This window comes from Monodelphis domestica, chromosome 5, assembly GCF_027887165.1.
Source record: "Monodelphis domestica isolate mMonDom1 chromosome 5, mMonDom1.pri, whole genome shotgun sequence".
Lineage (NCBI taxonomy): Eukaryota > Metazoa > Chordata > Mammalia > Didelphimorphia > Didelphidae > Monodelphis > Monodelphis domestica.
In genome coordinates this window covers 94,166,012-94,181,034 of record NC_077231.1, presented here as the reverse complement: position 1 = coordinate 94,181,034, position 15,023 = coordinate 94,166,012, and the positions used below count along the sequence as shown (strand labels likewise).

The 15,023-nt window shown below is 43.5% G+C and overlaps 1 protein-coding gene across 1 annotated transcript in view; it reads right to left on the bottom strand.

Moving 5' to 3' along the window:
• RFX4 (regulatory factor X4) overlaps window positions 1-15,023 on the bottom strand; it is a 134,497-nt gene that overhangs the window by 102,249 nt on the left and 17,225 nt on the right.

Sequence of the window (15,023 nt, the reverse complement as noted above, 5' to 3'; positions counted from 1 at the left end):
AAAGCAGAGTATAGAATACATAAAACCCCAAACCAACTGAGTCAATCAATCAACAAGTATTGATTTTGTTCCTACTGTGTGCCAGGCACTAGGCAGTCCCAAACAGCTCCCTGGGACACATATCACAGGCTGTGCTAAGCAAATTTAATTAAGTTGATCCCTCACCCAATAACTCTTCATCTCCTGTTAACTAATAGCCTGATATTTGGAGATAAGTCTGGTCTGAAAATATCCAACCAAACAGACACACACGAAAAGAGAAGCCAAACAAAGGGAGATAATAATCTGGGTGCATTAATCAACCCCAAACCAAATACATATATCACCAAATGAAAGAGCCACAAGAAAATGCAAGAAAATTAGATGCATTTTTGAAGGGATAAAAAGGTTTTAATAGATGAAGATGAAGGGGCAGAGGATGCAGAATATAGAATTATCATGTAGTAAAGATCACATGAGTCATCTCTTAAGTAATCTTTCACCTAACCTCAGAGGTTGGCCCAAGCTTCTTGGGTTAGTCAATCTCAGGCTACCATCTTATCTTACAGTTGGTAAGGTACTGCTTCTTTGTGGTCAAATACCATTTTGCCTTGGGAGAAGAACTTGTGTGTTCTCTCCCCAGTGCTTAGGCCAATGGCTCCCAATATGTGAGTTGCAAGTGTCTGAGATCTTTAAATTATTGTGGGCACCAAGTTTTGTTTTTTTAATGGGATTCCTAAAAGCCAAATGATATTCCAGCCACTTTCTTGTAAAACAACTCAGGATAATAAATCAGCAAATATGCTCTCTGAAGACTGAATAAATATCTATTATACATATATTAACATTTTCAAATGTATGCAGAAGATTTTATGATTGACAATACAAATTTACTTAAAGAAAAAATAATTAGTGGGGTTGGATATAATTCATAGACTCACAGAATCACAGAGTTGAAAAGGAACTCAAAGTTCCTCTGGTCCAACCTAGATGTAACCAAGTATCTCTTTTGCAGCCTTTCCCAATGAGAATTTACCAAGAAATTTTAAAAAGGGGTAGCTGGGCAGCTCAGAGGATAGAGTACCAGGCCTGGAGATATGAGGGTCTGGGTTCAAATCTGGCCTTAGATGCTTCCTATCTGTGTGCTGCTGGGCAAGTCATTTAACCCCCATTGCCTAGCCCTTACTGCTCTTCTGCCTTGGAACTGATACTTGGTATCAATTCTAACACAGAAGGCAAGGGTTTCTTTTTTATAAGTAGAGAAGGATTGGGATAGTTTCTCCCACCTTCACCTTCCCCAACCTGGAAAAATGAGAAGAAAATAGAAGGAAAGCCAGATGGAATCATAAATGAGCTTTGAAGCTTTGAAGGTTGCACATTGAATGTATTATATACATGGGGAGAAAAGAGATAGAGAGTAGAGTATACATAATAGAGATTCAGTTTTATATACAAATCTCTCATGTTTTATAGTATATATAGAAATGCTATTTGGTATTTGTTTAAAAATTTTCTTTTAATTTTTAAAAGATATATCCATAGATTTAGAGCTGGAAGAGATCTCAGAGTCTGACCCCTTGATTTTACAGAGAAGGAAAATAGACCCAGAGAGACTAAATTATTTACCCTGGATCACACAACTAGTGAGTGACTAAGTCAGGATTCGAACACTGGTCTTCTTGATTTCAAGTCTAACATACTTCCTGGTATATTATGCTGCCTACATAAACAACAAATCCACTGTATAAGTGAGCACACATCAAAAAATCATGGATTTATTGACTCACCAGAGAAAATAATGCCACGAGCAGGGGCAGTCATAATTGGTTTTATCTATTTCTATACAGTTGAACACATCTTTAAAAACATAAACTTGGGTTAATACCAAAGAAGGGATGAGAAAATAAACCTTCTTCCCCTTTTTGCAGGTAGGGTGCTATGGATATGGAACATTGCTGTCAGATTCAGGGGTGTGTTGTCTATTTTCACCAGATTGCTTTTTTCCTATTCTCTTTCTCTTTTTTTTTTATTCCGTGTTACAAGAGAAAGATCTCTGGGAAGGGATAATGTGAAGAGTATATTGGAAAATGAAAAATAAAACAAGAAACACCAATAAAATTTTTTAATATAAAAGGGGAAATTGGAGGGAATTTTAAAATATTCTAAAAATAAAATATTATATAAAAGATACTTTATCACTGTATCTGCTTATAAAGGTATCTACATACCTATATACACAGATATATATGGATAGAAAGAAAAATAAATATAAACAGAGAGGTGAGATAAGACAGATAGACAGACAGATAGATAGATAGATAGATAGACAGATGGACAGATAGATAGATAGATAGATAGATAGATAGATAGATAGATAGATAGACAGACAGGCAGGCAGATATAAGTTTGGGCCAAGTTGTTAGCTTAAGGTGGCTTTTACCTCTTCTGCAATGCCATACACTGGAATGGGCATCTGGCCAAGAATAGTAGTGTTTATTTCTGTCTAGTAGAGACATTTCCCAGTCTGCCCTCTACTGTTAAAGGGGAAAACACGGGGATGAGAAATCCTAGAAAAATATCTTAAGCTAAAGAAAATGGAGGGAATATAATGATGGCATTGCTCTGTAGATGTGGGAAGACAGAGCAAGCACCATGGAGAGATGCCTAGTGTTTATTTCTGCCTGATTTTGGTCCCCCGAGCAGCCCATTTTGTAGCTCTTTCCTATTCATTTAGTGAAAGGACAGATGATACCTAGGAGAAAAGGAAGGACTAGATGTTCACAGTTGAAAGGGATCTGCTATCTTTTAAAGTAGAGATTCTTAATCTGGAGTCCATTAATTTATATTTTAAAACTTATCCTTATTACATTGTCATGTAATTGCTTTCCATTGTAATCTTATGGATTTTATTTTATGCATTTAGAGATATAATTCTGAGAAGAGGTCCAGATGATTTGCTAAGTGGCCAAAATATACCCCAAAAGGTTCAAAACCCTTTCTTTAAAGGAGAAAAGCCTGCACACAAATAAACATGTAAATAAAAATAAAAATAAACACAAATAAGCTAGCCCATATCTGTTATGGTTAAATTACTATACTTGGAGTCAGGGGGACCTGAGTTTGAATCCTGTTTCAGACACTAGTTATGTAACCCTGTACAAATCCATTTAGTCTTTCTATGCCTCAGTCTACTCATCAGAAAAATAGGAAAAATAATAGCATCTATCTCCCAGGGTGGTAGTCCTTGAAAACTTTATTAGTGATCTCCTAGATATCATGTATAGAAAATGAAAAACAGTCCTTTATGCTATCAGTCAATGTGCCAAATAATCATGAAACAAAAGATCCATGTCTCCTTGGCATGGCCAGGTAAAGACATCCTCCATACCTGATATTTTTATCCTCTTCACCTCCATCTCTTGGCATCCTTGGCTCAGCCCGATTCCCCTAGTTGTTAGTGCTACCCCCTGAAATTACTTTGTATTTTGTTAACATATGTTTTCTGCTGACTTCTCTGTATACAGAATTTCAGAAAGCACAATGCATTGGGAAGATTAAACTTTAGTCAAAGGACCCGAATTTGAATCCGAGCTCCGCCACTACCTGCCTTTGTGGCTTTGAACAAATCACTTCTCAGTCTCAGCTATACATGTTTCTTATGTGAACTGATGATACTGAGTGGAAAGTGGCAGCCATGCCACCATTGCAATGTCTGTGACCCAACACATAGAGCCCATGTGGTGCTCGACACCTTGGAAGTCACACAAGAGACATTTAGAGTTGGATGGGATGTTGGCAATCTTGCAAGTGAGGAAACCACGCTGTGGAAAAGCAGATGGATTTGCTCAACATCACACAGGCAGTCAGGATCAGAACCCAGGTCCTGAGACTCTCCTTATCCAGGGTGCTTTGTCTAAGCTCCCTTAAAACTTATTTGCTTCCCTGGAAGAGAAGACTATCTGTGAACAGCCCAATTGTTCCCTTTCTGGTACTAACAGAGCAGGCTAAAGAAACTACTTCTCTTTAGTGGTAACCCTGTGACCCAGATTCCAGACCAGCACAGTCTCTGGCTGGGCCAGCCCCGCTCCCAGGCTCCCAAGCTTTTGTATCTGCCTGCCCCTGTTGGCAGGAGCAGAGACCCCTCCCAGTGGCCCATCCAGCTGCAGTTTCTTTGGGCTTCTTCCTGGTTTTTTTCAACTCAATTCAATCCAACAAATTTATTTATGACATCATCCCTACTATGTGCAAGGCACCCCTGCTTCCTGTTCTTGCTCACTCTGTCAAGCCTAGCAGATGGCTTTTGTAGCCGTTAAGGGGGCAATGCCTACAACCTATGTCTTTCTTATAATGGCGCTTTGGGTTATGGAATGTTATAAGGAAAAAAAGAGAACCGAGTCCAGAACTGGGAGGCTCAGGGTGAGACCTGCCTTGGCCATGAGTGAAGTGATCCTGTGTATGAGGGCTGAGTTTGGAATCAGCCACTCTAGGCTTGGCCATTGACCACACATTTCCTGGATGTGTGATGTTGGATAATTCTCTGGGCTTGAGCTTCCTCGTCAATAAAATATGGGAGATAGACTAGGTGACCTCTAAAGCCCTTCTAGCTCCTCATCAATGTTCTTATAAGCATACCCAAGTCCAGGCAATGCATTTCTATGGGCCTCAGTTTCCTCATCTGTAAAACAAAATGAGTGACCAAGACAACCTCCAAAATCCCTTCTTTTTTTTTTTAACCCTTACCTTCCGTCTTAGAGTTGATGCTAAATATTGGTTCCAAGGCAGAAGAGTGGTAATGGCTAGGCAATTGGGATTAAGTGACTTGTCACACAAGTAGGAAGTATCTAGGGTCTGATTTGAGCCCAGGACCTCCTATTTCTAGGCCTGGCACTCTTTCCAATAAGCTGTCCCATTAGGTTCCTTCTAGCTTCACCTTTAGGAGTTTATAATACTACTTTTGTGACCTTGGGCAAGTCTTTTCCTTTCTTGAGCCTCAATTTTCTTACCTGTTAAGATGGGAATAGTAATCCTTACCCTGTTTATTTCATAGACTTATTATAAGGAAACTCTTTCAAAAACCAAAAAGCACTCAACAAATGTGAATTCATATTAATAATATTCTTTTGCTCTTTCACTCTCTTCTTAACTCACTCTTTGCCTCTCCTTTCTCTGCCTCTCTCTCTCTCTCTCTCTCTCTCTCTCTCTCTCTCTCTCTCTCTCTCTTTCTTTCTCTCTCTTTCTCTCTCTCTCTCTCTGCTTCTCTATCTCTATCCCCTTCTCTCTGTCTGTCTGTCTTCCCCTCTGTCTCTCCTTTCTCTGACTCTCTCTGTCTCTGTCTCTATCTTTCTATCTCTATCTCCCCCCTCTCCTTCTCCTCTCTCTCTCTCTCTGTCCCTCCATCTGTCTGTCTGTCTGTCTCTCCCACCTCAGTTCTGTTCCAGGATCATCACATAGCAGCCCCTGTGCTAGCTACAAAGACCAAACAGAAAGGGTCCTTGCCCTGAGGTGACAGCCCCTGTCTATTCTACAGGGCAGACAAAATTCTCCCAAGTAAACTGGTCCCATGGTATACAAAGTTATCTAATAGGATTTCACTAAGCAGAGAGTGTCCATGGGGAGTTGGGAAAGGGAGGCAGTGCCTGGGCCATGGGGATCTGACTGACAACAAGGAAGAAGGAACGTTCTGGCCAGCAGCCTCTTTCCCAGGTTTCCTTCCCTCCACAGCTTTGGGTCTCTGGGGCCCAGCCTGACCCATTTCAGAGCTTCATGAGCCAGTGGTGCAGCCCCAGGGAAATGGACTTTCAGCTACAGAAACTCTTCAAGATCACTTCCAAGGTCCTGAGGAGAGGGCAGCGAATGTCCCTCCAGAGGGTGGGCTCCTCAAGTGCAAGGCAAGTGCACGTTAGACCTTGGGGCAGGGCAGGTGCCAGCTACAGCAGAGCAGGGAGATGGGAAACCTCTTGAAGGTATTTTTAAAATTGTATGTTTTTATATATGAGAAAATCCTGCCCTCTGTGGCATGAAGCTGTTTTATCCTGCGTTAATACATTGTTGGCAAAAGTAACACTTGTGCCCACTCCCCGGGGTAGGGTAATGCCCAGTCTTGGATCCACGGGGAACCTCTGATGTACAAGACCCTTGGCTGGGCTCTGTTCCAGGAGATGATTCCTTGAGGGGCTTCAGATAAGACAAGACCAGAGCCAGGATGTTCCCACTTATTCTAGACACTTGCATCTCTAGTTTCCTTTCTCTTCTTTTCTGGTTTCTTAGTTAGATCCAATAGTTTTTGAAAATCAGGGAGCAGCTAGGTGGCTCAGTGAATAAGGGCCAGGCCTAGAGACAGGAGGGCCAGAGTTCAAATCTGGCCTAAGATACAACCTAGCTGTATGACCCTGGGCAAGTCACTTAATCCTAATTGTCTAGCTCTTACTGCTCTTCTGCCTTGGAACTGATACTTAATATAAATTCTGAGACAGAAGGTAAGGGTTGTAAAAAAGAAAAGAAGGAAAAGAAAGGCAAGGAAAGGAAAGGATAGCTGTTTGGTACAAAGATTGTGGGTCTGAGAAGCCAAAGATCTGAGTTCCAAATCTGCCGATGTGGTCAAGGACCTTGAGCAAAAGGATGAGTCACATCATCTCAGAAATCTCGGCAATCACAGGCCATCTCCTCCCAGACCAAGAATGACCACTAAGACATACCTGAGAAGTGAACCATTTTCTAGTCATTCTTGAAAGTCTCTTCCCCTCCTCAGGTCTTAGTTTCCTCATCTCTAAACCCAGGAAGAGAGGACGTTGTGTGATGTAGCATCCCAGGATGAGGAAACTTGGGTTCCAGTCTAAAGCCCAGTTGGAAATGATGGCAAAGCACTTCTCAAAGGCAATCAGTGAGGGGCATGAATTTAACTGGCAATGTATAACCCACAACCATTTTTGTTGCACTTGCTCTGATCTGGTATAAGAAACTTTTTCCTCTACTGTGGCAAATCGGCAACCTGCCTATTACTTGTCTGGGGACACAGAGTGGTTCGGAGGCTTTCCCATGCTCCCACAACCAGGCCCATGCCAGAGGCAGGATTTGAACCTGGCTCTCCCTGACTCCAGCACCAGCACTCTTTATTACACCCCACTGCTTCTCAGTTATAACTTTTAAAAAATTCATGTAAAAGTTAATAAAGAAATGTTTTGCATGACTTCATATGAGTAAGAAGTATCACACTTCTTGATTTCTCAGTGGGTGAGGGAGGAGTCAAAGAGATGGAAGAAAGGAGAGAATTTAGAACTAAAAATGAAAGTTAAATTTAAAACATGCACACAAAGTAATGATTGACATGCAACTTTTTCTTAAAACTCTTCCGTTCCATCTTAGAATTAATACTAAGTATCAGTTCCAAGGCAGAAAAGCAGTAAGGGCTAGGCAATTGGGGATCAAGTGATTGGCCTAGGATCACACAGTGATCCCTAACCACTGAGCAACCTGGCTGCCCTGATGTGCAACTTTTTAGAAGCCTATCTACTATCATAATGAGGCGCCCCATGATGCTGCCACTCAGGAGTCTCAGCATAAGTAGCTGTTTACTGTCTTCCAACTGTGAAGATGCTGGCTGCTTCTCCCTTTCTTTCAGCTTTTCAATGATCATGCCTTACATGGAAGCCTCACTCACCTTACAGAATGAGCCCTTTAAACAGAAATTTCCCTTTGGGTTTGAAGTGTTGTTTACAGTTCATTAATTTTCTTGATGGGGAGAAGGGGAGGCAGGCAGAAGATCTAGACTGAGTTTAAGCCTTGGGAGCCAGCTAATTGGAGATCAATGGAAAAGAGAAACTGGCATAGAGGACCTCAGGAATTTAACAGAGAAGAGGGGAAAGGAATAGGACTGAGCACCCAGGGAAAGTGACTGGACCTATGAAGGAAGCCCCTCCACAAGTATAAGTTGGCACCTTCCCTGCAACCTCGAGATTAGTTGTCTAAAGCAGTGGTTCTCAGAGTAGAGTCTCCCAGACCATTTTAGGGGGTCATCATAATACTAAGACATTTTAATTTTAGTATGATAAATATCAATAGATATAACCCACACAAGCAAAAGTTCTTTGGGATCCTCAATAATTTTTAAGAGTGGAAAGGGGTCCTGAAGTCAAAATGCTTCAGAACCGGTGTTCTAGAGCCAAAGCAACTTGCTCATGGTCATGTACTGTAGCTAGAAAGATAGGATTTGAATTCAGGTCTTGCAATCGTTTTGTAGTGGTCGTTCAGTCATATCAGTCCACTCTTTGTGACCCTAGTTGGGGTTTTCTTGGCAGAGATAACTGAAGTTTGCCATTTCCTTCTTCGGCAAAAGATGAAGAAATGGAGGCTATTAGGGCTAAGCGACTTGACCAGGGTAACACAGCTAGGAAGTATCTGAATCTGAATTTGAACTCAAGAAGAAGATAAATCTTCCTGACTCCGGACCCAGCACTCAATCCACAGCTGCCCTACAATTTTACAGCCTCTCTATCCATGATGCCCATCTACCTCTCTAGAATACAGAGAGTGTTTAATCAATGCTTTCACCCATTCATCTGGACTCACTATTTCAGGGAAGGATCTGTTGCAGAAGGGAACCATTCTTTTTGGTTTATTTTTTTCTTGAAGTATTTTCCCATGGTTCCATGATTCACTCCCCCTTTTCCCCTCCCCAAGCTGATAAGCAACCTATTTCTGCATTACTCATTTTTGTAATCATCTTTCTTTTTAGTAATATTCTATTTCCCCCAATTCCATGTCAAAGCAGTCTTTGAAATCCTCACATGGTGAGTTCTAAATGCTCTCCCCCTCTCTGAGACGACCAGCAACTCACTATATGCGCTGATCCAGGGCTACTTCTGGAGAGAGCCTCCCTGCATGGACCGTGGAGCCCCAACCAAATAGCAGCTTGGGACCTGGGGAAATGCCAGGCTGTAAATAGCTGGAGCCCCACAGGTCCCTCTGTAATGCCTGCTCACAGCTCCTTGAGACCCCCCTGTTCTCTCCCGGGCACTGACTTCAGAGGGAGGGCTGGGGGCTGGGCTGAGGGCTGGGCTGAGGCGGAAATGGGGCAGGGATTCATTTCTCACTCTGCTCAGCCAAAGGATGCTCCTCCGCTCCCTCCAACCTCCTCGAGGGAAGCCCTAAAAGTCCAGCCCGATCGGTAGATAGGACACTGCGGTTGGCATCACAAGGGTCTGGGTTCTCATCCCACCCCTGATTCTCCTTGGCTGTGTGACCTAGAACAAATCCCTTCCTCTCTCTGGGCTTCCTTTTCCCCATCTGAAAAAAGAGGAGGTGCAGTATGTACGGTGGTACAGGGAGGGAGAAGGCTTGCACTCACTGGCCTCCAAGGTCCCTCGCTGCTCCAAATCTAGGATCCTGAGATCAGACCATCCCCCTTCGTCCCAACCTTGCTGACCTTTGACCCTTTGGGGTTACAACAACCCCCAGAAGGAGCGAATTGTGAAGAACCGGGCTTCTTGGGAGGTCCTATAGAAATGCACTGTCTTTGTTCCAAGACAGGGTTCAGTTTAGGGCAGGGGGAGGAGGAAGGCATTATTTCTATTCATCCTCAGCTCTTCCCTCTCCCTCACCTCATAGCCAATCAGTTGCCAAGCCTTGTCAGTTCTATCTCTAATGCATCTTCCTCATTCTCCCCCTTCTCTCCGCTGACTAGCTCAAGTCCTCATTTCTCCAACCTCTGGCATTAGCCTCCCCCTAAAGGATCTCCCAGACTCAAGTCTCTCCCCTCTAATCTGTCCTTGTCACAGCTGTTCAGGGGATATCTAGCCCCCCAGCCTAGATCACTGGTCTGTCTAGATCACTCTGCCTCTCAAGAATCATCAGTGCCTTCCTCCTCTTCCCTCTAGAATAAAAGAGAACAATTTCCATAATGGCTATGTTGATAGAAAGGACCACACTGAAGACAGCATTGGCAAGATTGAAAATAAAACAGATATTGGAGGAGCAGCTAGGCAGTACAGTGGAGGACCTGGGTTCAAATGTGACAGAAGACTGGGGTTCAGATCCTGTCTCTGCCATTTTAGTATTTGTTTTTTTTAAACAATGTTTTATTTGGTCATTTCAAAACATTATTCCCATTTTAGTATTTGTACGGCCTCAGGAAAATCACTTCCATTTTCTCTAGGCCTCAGTTTCCCCTCAGGTAAAATGACAGGACTTGACTAGATGAAACTGGATATTTGACAGATAAGGAATCTGAGGCTTGGAGCTGAGAAATGACTTGCCCAAAGTCACAGAACTTCCAAGGGTCTTTGTTAGCACTTGACTCAGGTCTGTCCTGACTTCAGATTCATTATCTTCCTACCAAGTCTCTCCAAATAAGCACCTGTACAGAGGTGTCATTACTCTTTTGAACAGACTGTGTGCTAAGGGATAGAGGAGAGGGTTTTTTGTTTCCCATTTCCTGACTTCCCAAAGTAATCAATCAATTAGCACATTTATTAAGCACCTACTGTGTGCTAAGGCACTGTGCTAGGTAGAGAATGAAATAGTCTCTACTGTCAAAGAGTCAATATTCTATAGCATTGATTGCTCAATTGATTGATAGATAGATTTGCAGAATCTGAGATTTGGAAGAAACCCTCTCCAGCAATGTCTGGGCTGATCTGGTTGAATCATTAATTACTCAAGACTCTTCAGATTATTTCAGTGGCTTCAGCTGCAAAATCACAGAAATGCAATCAAGTCCAACCCCAACCCCAATGCCAAAGGAATCCCCAAAGGTCTCATTCAGCCTGGACTTGAAGAATTCCAAGGAGTAGGAAACCCACCATGCCTCAAAACAACCTGTTTCATGGAGGGACACCTTGAACTGTTGGGAGGTTTTTCCTGATGGTGAACATTTATTAAGCACCAACTATATGTCAGGCTCTGCACTAGTCTCTGAGGAATACTATAGAGAGAAAAATGAGCAGTCTCTGCTCTTGGGCTAGTTACATTCTATCAGGAATATCAAAGCAATGTATATTTAAGAGGTGAAAAGAGGGACATAAATAAATACCAGTAGAATAAATATTCATCACAAGCATTTATTAAGTGCCTACTATGCACTGATCCTATGGTAAGCTCAGGTGGTATAAAGGATGGCAAAAACATTCCCAGCTCTCCAGAGGTTCACAGTGTAATGGGGGGGAAAATATGTGAATAGCTATGAACAAACAAGATGTAAACCGAATAAATTGGAGAAAATCTCAGAGGGAAGGTACTATCCTTAGAGGGGCTCAGGAAATGCTTCTTGGAGAAAGTGAGATTTTCACTGAGACTTGAAGGAAGAGCCAGAGATGAAGAGGGAGGGCATTCTAAGCACGAGGGAAACTCGGGCAAAATGGTGGGAGACCAAAGACGGAGTGTCTTGTTTAAGGAGGCCAGTCATTGGATGGCACTGTGCTAAGTCACTGGGTGAGGGGAATAAGGTATGAGAAGACTAGATGAAGAGCCAGGAGTCAAGAGACAAAGGATTTTAAAAGTCCAACAGAAAGTTTTATTCTTGATGTTATAGATAACAGGGAGCCATAGGAGTTGATTCGGTAGGAAGGCGATAGAGCCAGACTTGTACTTCATTTTTAAGCCCTCACTTTCTCTCTTGGCAACAACTCTAAGAACAGAAGGGCAAAGGCTAGGCTGATGCTTTTCTGCCTTGAAACCAATACACAGCATTGCTTCTAAGATGAAAGTAAGGATATTTTAAAAAATGTTATGGGGATGGGAACAGCTGGGTGGCTCAGTGGATTGAGAGTCAGGCCTAGAGATGGGAAGTCCTGGGTTCAAATATGGCCTCTGACACTTCCTAGCTGTGTGACCCTGGGCAAGTCACTTGACTCACATTGCCTAACCCTTACCACTCTTCTGCCTTGGAGCCAAGATGAAAGGGAAGGGTTTTTAAAAAATGTTATGGGGAGATGCCCTTCAATTGGGGAATGGCTGAACAAATGGTGGTATCTGTTGGTGATGGAATACTATTGTGCTCAAAGGAATAATAAAGTGGAGGAATTCCATATGAACTGGAACGACCTCCAGGAAGTGATGCAGCAGAACCAGGAGAACATTGTACACAGAGATGGATACACTGTGGCACAATCGAATGTAATGGACTTCTCTACTAGCAGCAATTCAGTGACCCAGGACAATTCGGAGGGACTTATGAGAAAGATGCTCTCCACACCCAGAGGAAGAACTGTGGGAGCAGAAATGCAGAAGAAAAACAACTGCTTGATCACATGGGTTGAGGGGGATATGATTGGGAATGTAGACTCTAAAGCAGCGGTTCTCAACCTCTCAATTTGTAGCAATGAGAATACATAATGTATATCAGGTATTTACATTCCGAATCATAACTGTAGCAAAATTACAGTTTTGAAGTAGACACCAAAATAATTTTTTGGTTTGGGGTCACCGCAACATGAGGAACTGTATTGCGGGGATCCGGCATTAGAAAGGTTGAGAACCACTGCTCTAGATGATCACCCTGGTGCGAATATCAATCATATGGAAATAGGTCTTGATCAATGACACATGTAAAACCCAGTGGAATTGAGCATCGGCTACAGGAGGGGGGTGGGAGGAGGGGAGGGAAAGAACATGAATCTTGTAATCATGAGAAAATATTCTAAATTGATTAATTAAATAAAAATTTCCAAATTGAAAAGAAAAAATGTTGGGGGGGGGGGTAGCCAGGTGACTCAATGGATGGAGTATCAATCCTAGAGATGGGAGGTCCTGGGTTCAGACACTTCCTAGCTGTGCGACCCTGGACAAGTCACTTAGCCCTGCCTGCCTAGTCCTTGTCCCTCTTCTGTCTTAGAATGGATACTAAAACAGAAAGTAGAGGTTCAAAAGAAAAAAAAAGGAATTGGAAAGTTAGGAAGAGGGTGGAGAAGAAAGATAATGAGCTCAATTTAGACCATGCTGAGCTTAAGGCAGCTACTGGACATCCAGCTGGAGATGGGAGAAAAGTAGCTGGACATGTAGCTTTTGGGGTCAGCAGAGAAGCTGGGGCAGGATGGGTAGATCTGAGAATCATCAGCACAACGAGGGTTATTAAGTGAGCAGGAGCTGATGGGAGCCCTAGTGAAGCAGTAGGGAGGGAGAAAAGAAGCCCTCCCCCACTTAAGTGTGTATGGGTCAGGGGGTGCCCACAATTACCGCAGCCTGGATGAAGAATTTGGAGGAGGAAGGGACTAGCAACTGAGGGAAAGGCTGAATTAGATCATGAAGATCACAGATTTGGAGCTAGATGAAACAGAAACTATGCAGTTCACCCCCTCATTTTACAGATAGAGAAACTGAGGCCCGGAGAGGTTCTAGGGCTTTCCTAAGATCACGCCGCTGGTGTACTGGACAGAGACTGAACTTGGGTCTTCCCGACTCCAATCCATTGGACCACACTGCCTCTTAGACCAGTTTCTGCTTCCCCACCCCACAGCAGCCTGAATGTGTCCTGGTGGGAACACAGCCCAGGCCTGGAGGAAGGGCCATGTCCAGCAGCCTGCAAGATGCCAGCCACCCCCATCTTCACGGCCCCCTGGCGGGGGCCCCAAAAGAGATGGCAAAGTGCTAAAGAGCCCCACCGCCGGGCACCGGGAAGAAACCTCAACGACGGCCGATAAATAATGCTTTCTTCTCCTCAACAGCCCAGTTTCCAAACTTTCCAACGAGCGCTGGAGTAGAAGAAAGCCCTGTTTTCTCTGAACCACTGGCATTTCTGAAAGGGGCCGCGACTCCAGGCCCAGCAGCTTCCAATAGTCTGCCCACTGAGTCGAAGAGAAAAGTTCATGGAAACCGAATGCACTCTACAGCACAGTGTCTCCCTCCACGCTTTAGAATTCGTGTGGCCCAGGCCGAACGCTTTGAAAGTCTGAGCTGGGCGCCTTCTCAGAGAAAGGGGGCCTGTTTCGGAGGCGGCTGGCATCTGGGCTCCTTGTCCATTTCTAGGCCATTGCCACGGCCGGCCCTTATGGCTTCTGGGGAGCCAAATGAGGTGGCGGAGAGAAAGGAGTTCTGCTTTACCCGCTCCCCCCTCCCCAAATTCCACACACCACACCAGGCAAGTTTCTGAGAAAACGCTTCTTTAGCCAGGGAAAAACCTGTTGTTGTTTTTGTCTTGTGGATCACACCATTCCCAAAGCTCCCCATGGCCTTTCTCTTCTGCTTCTGCTATCACACGCTGATGGGAACAGCTTCGAGAAAACCTGATCAAAAAATTGTTCAAAGCCTGGTGCACTGGAAAGGTTGCCGTATCTGGACTCAGAGTACCTGGGTTTGAATCTTGGTACCCCGGGGATTTGCAACCTGCATGACTGTGGGCAAGTCATCTCCCTGGCCTGCAGATTTCTCCTGAAAATGAAGGGGCTAGGGTAAATGTCAGTCAGTGGGCAAGCATGTATTAAATGCTTAATATGTGCAAAGCACTGTATGTTTTAAGTAAGTGACTTCCAAGGTCCCTTCCAGGTCAGTCTATAAATTCTGCAAGTCTCACATTTTTAAATAAGCAGAGGCTTATTTTTCACTTGTCCTATCATGGTGTGAAGTAGGTTCATATACCTATAGTTGGAAAGGTCCCAAGATTCACATTTACTTATAGCTGGAGGAGCCCCAAGATTCATATACCTATAGCTGGAAGAGCCCCAAGATTCATATACCTATAGCTGGAAGAGCCCCAAGATTCATTTACTTATAGCTGGAAGAGCCCCAAGATTCATATACTTATAGCTGGAAGAGCCCCAAAATTCATATACTTATAGCTGGAAGAGCCCCAAGATTCATATACCTATAGCTGGAAGAGCCCCAAGATTCATTTACTTATAGCTGGAAGAGCCCCAAGATTCATATACTTATAGCTGGAAGAGCCCCAAGATTCATTTACTTATAGCTGGAAGAGCCCCAAGATTCATATACCTATAGCTGGAAGAGCCCCAAGATTCATATACTTATAGCTGGAAGAGGCCCAAGATTCATATACTTATAGCTGGAAGAGCCCCAAGATTCATATACCTATAGCTGGAAGAGTCCCAAGATTCATA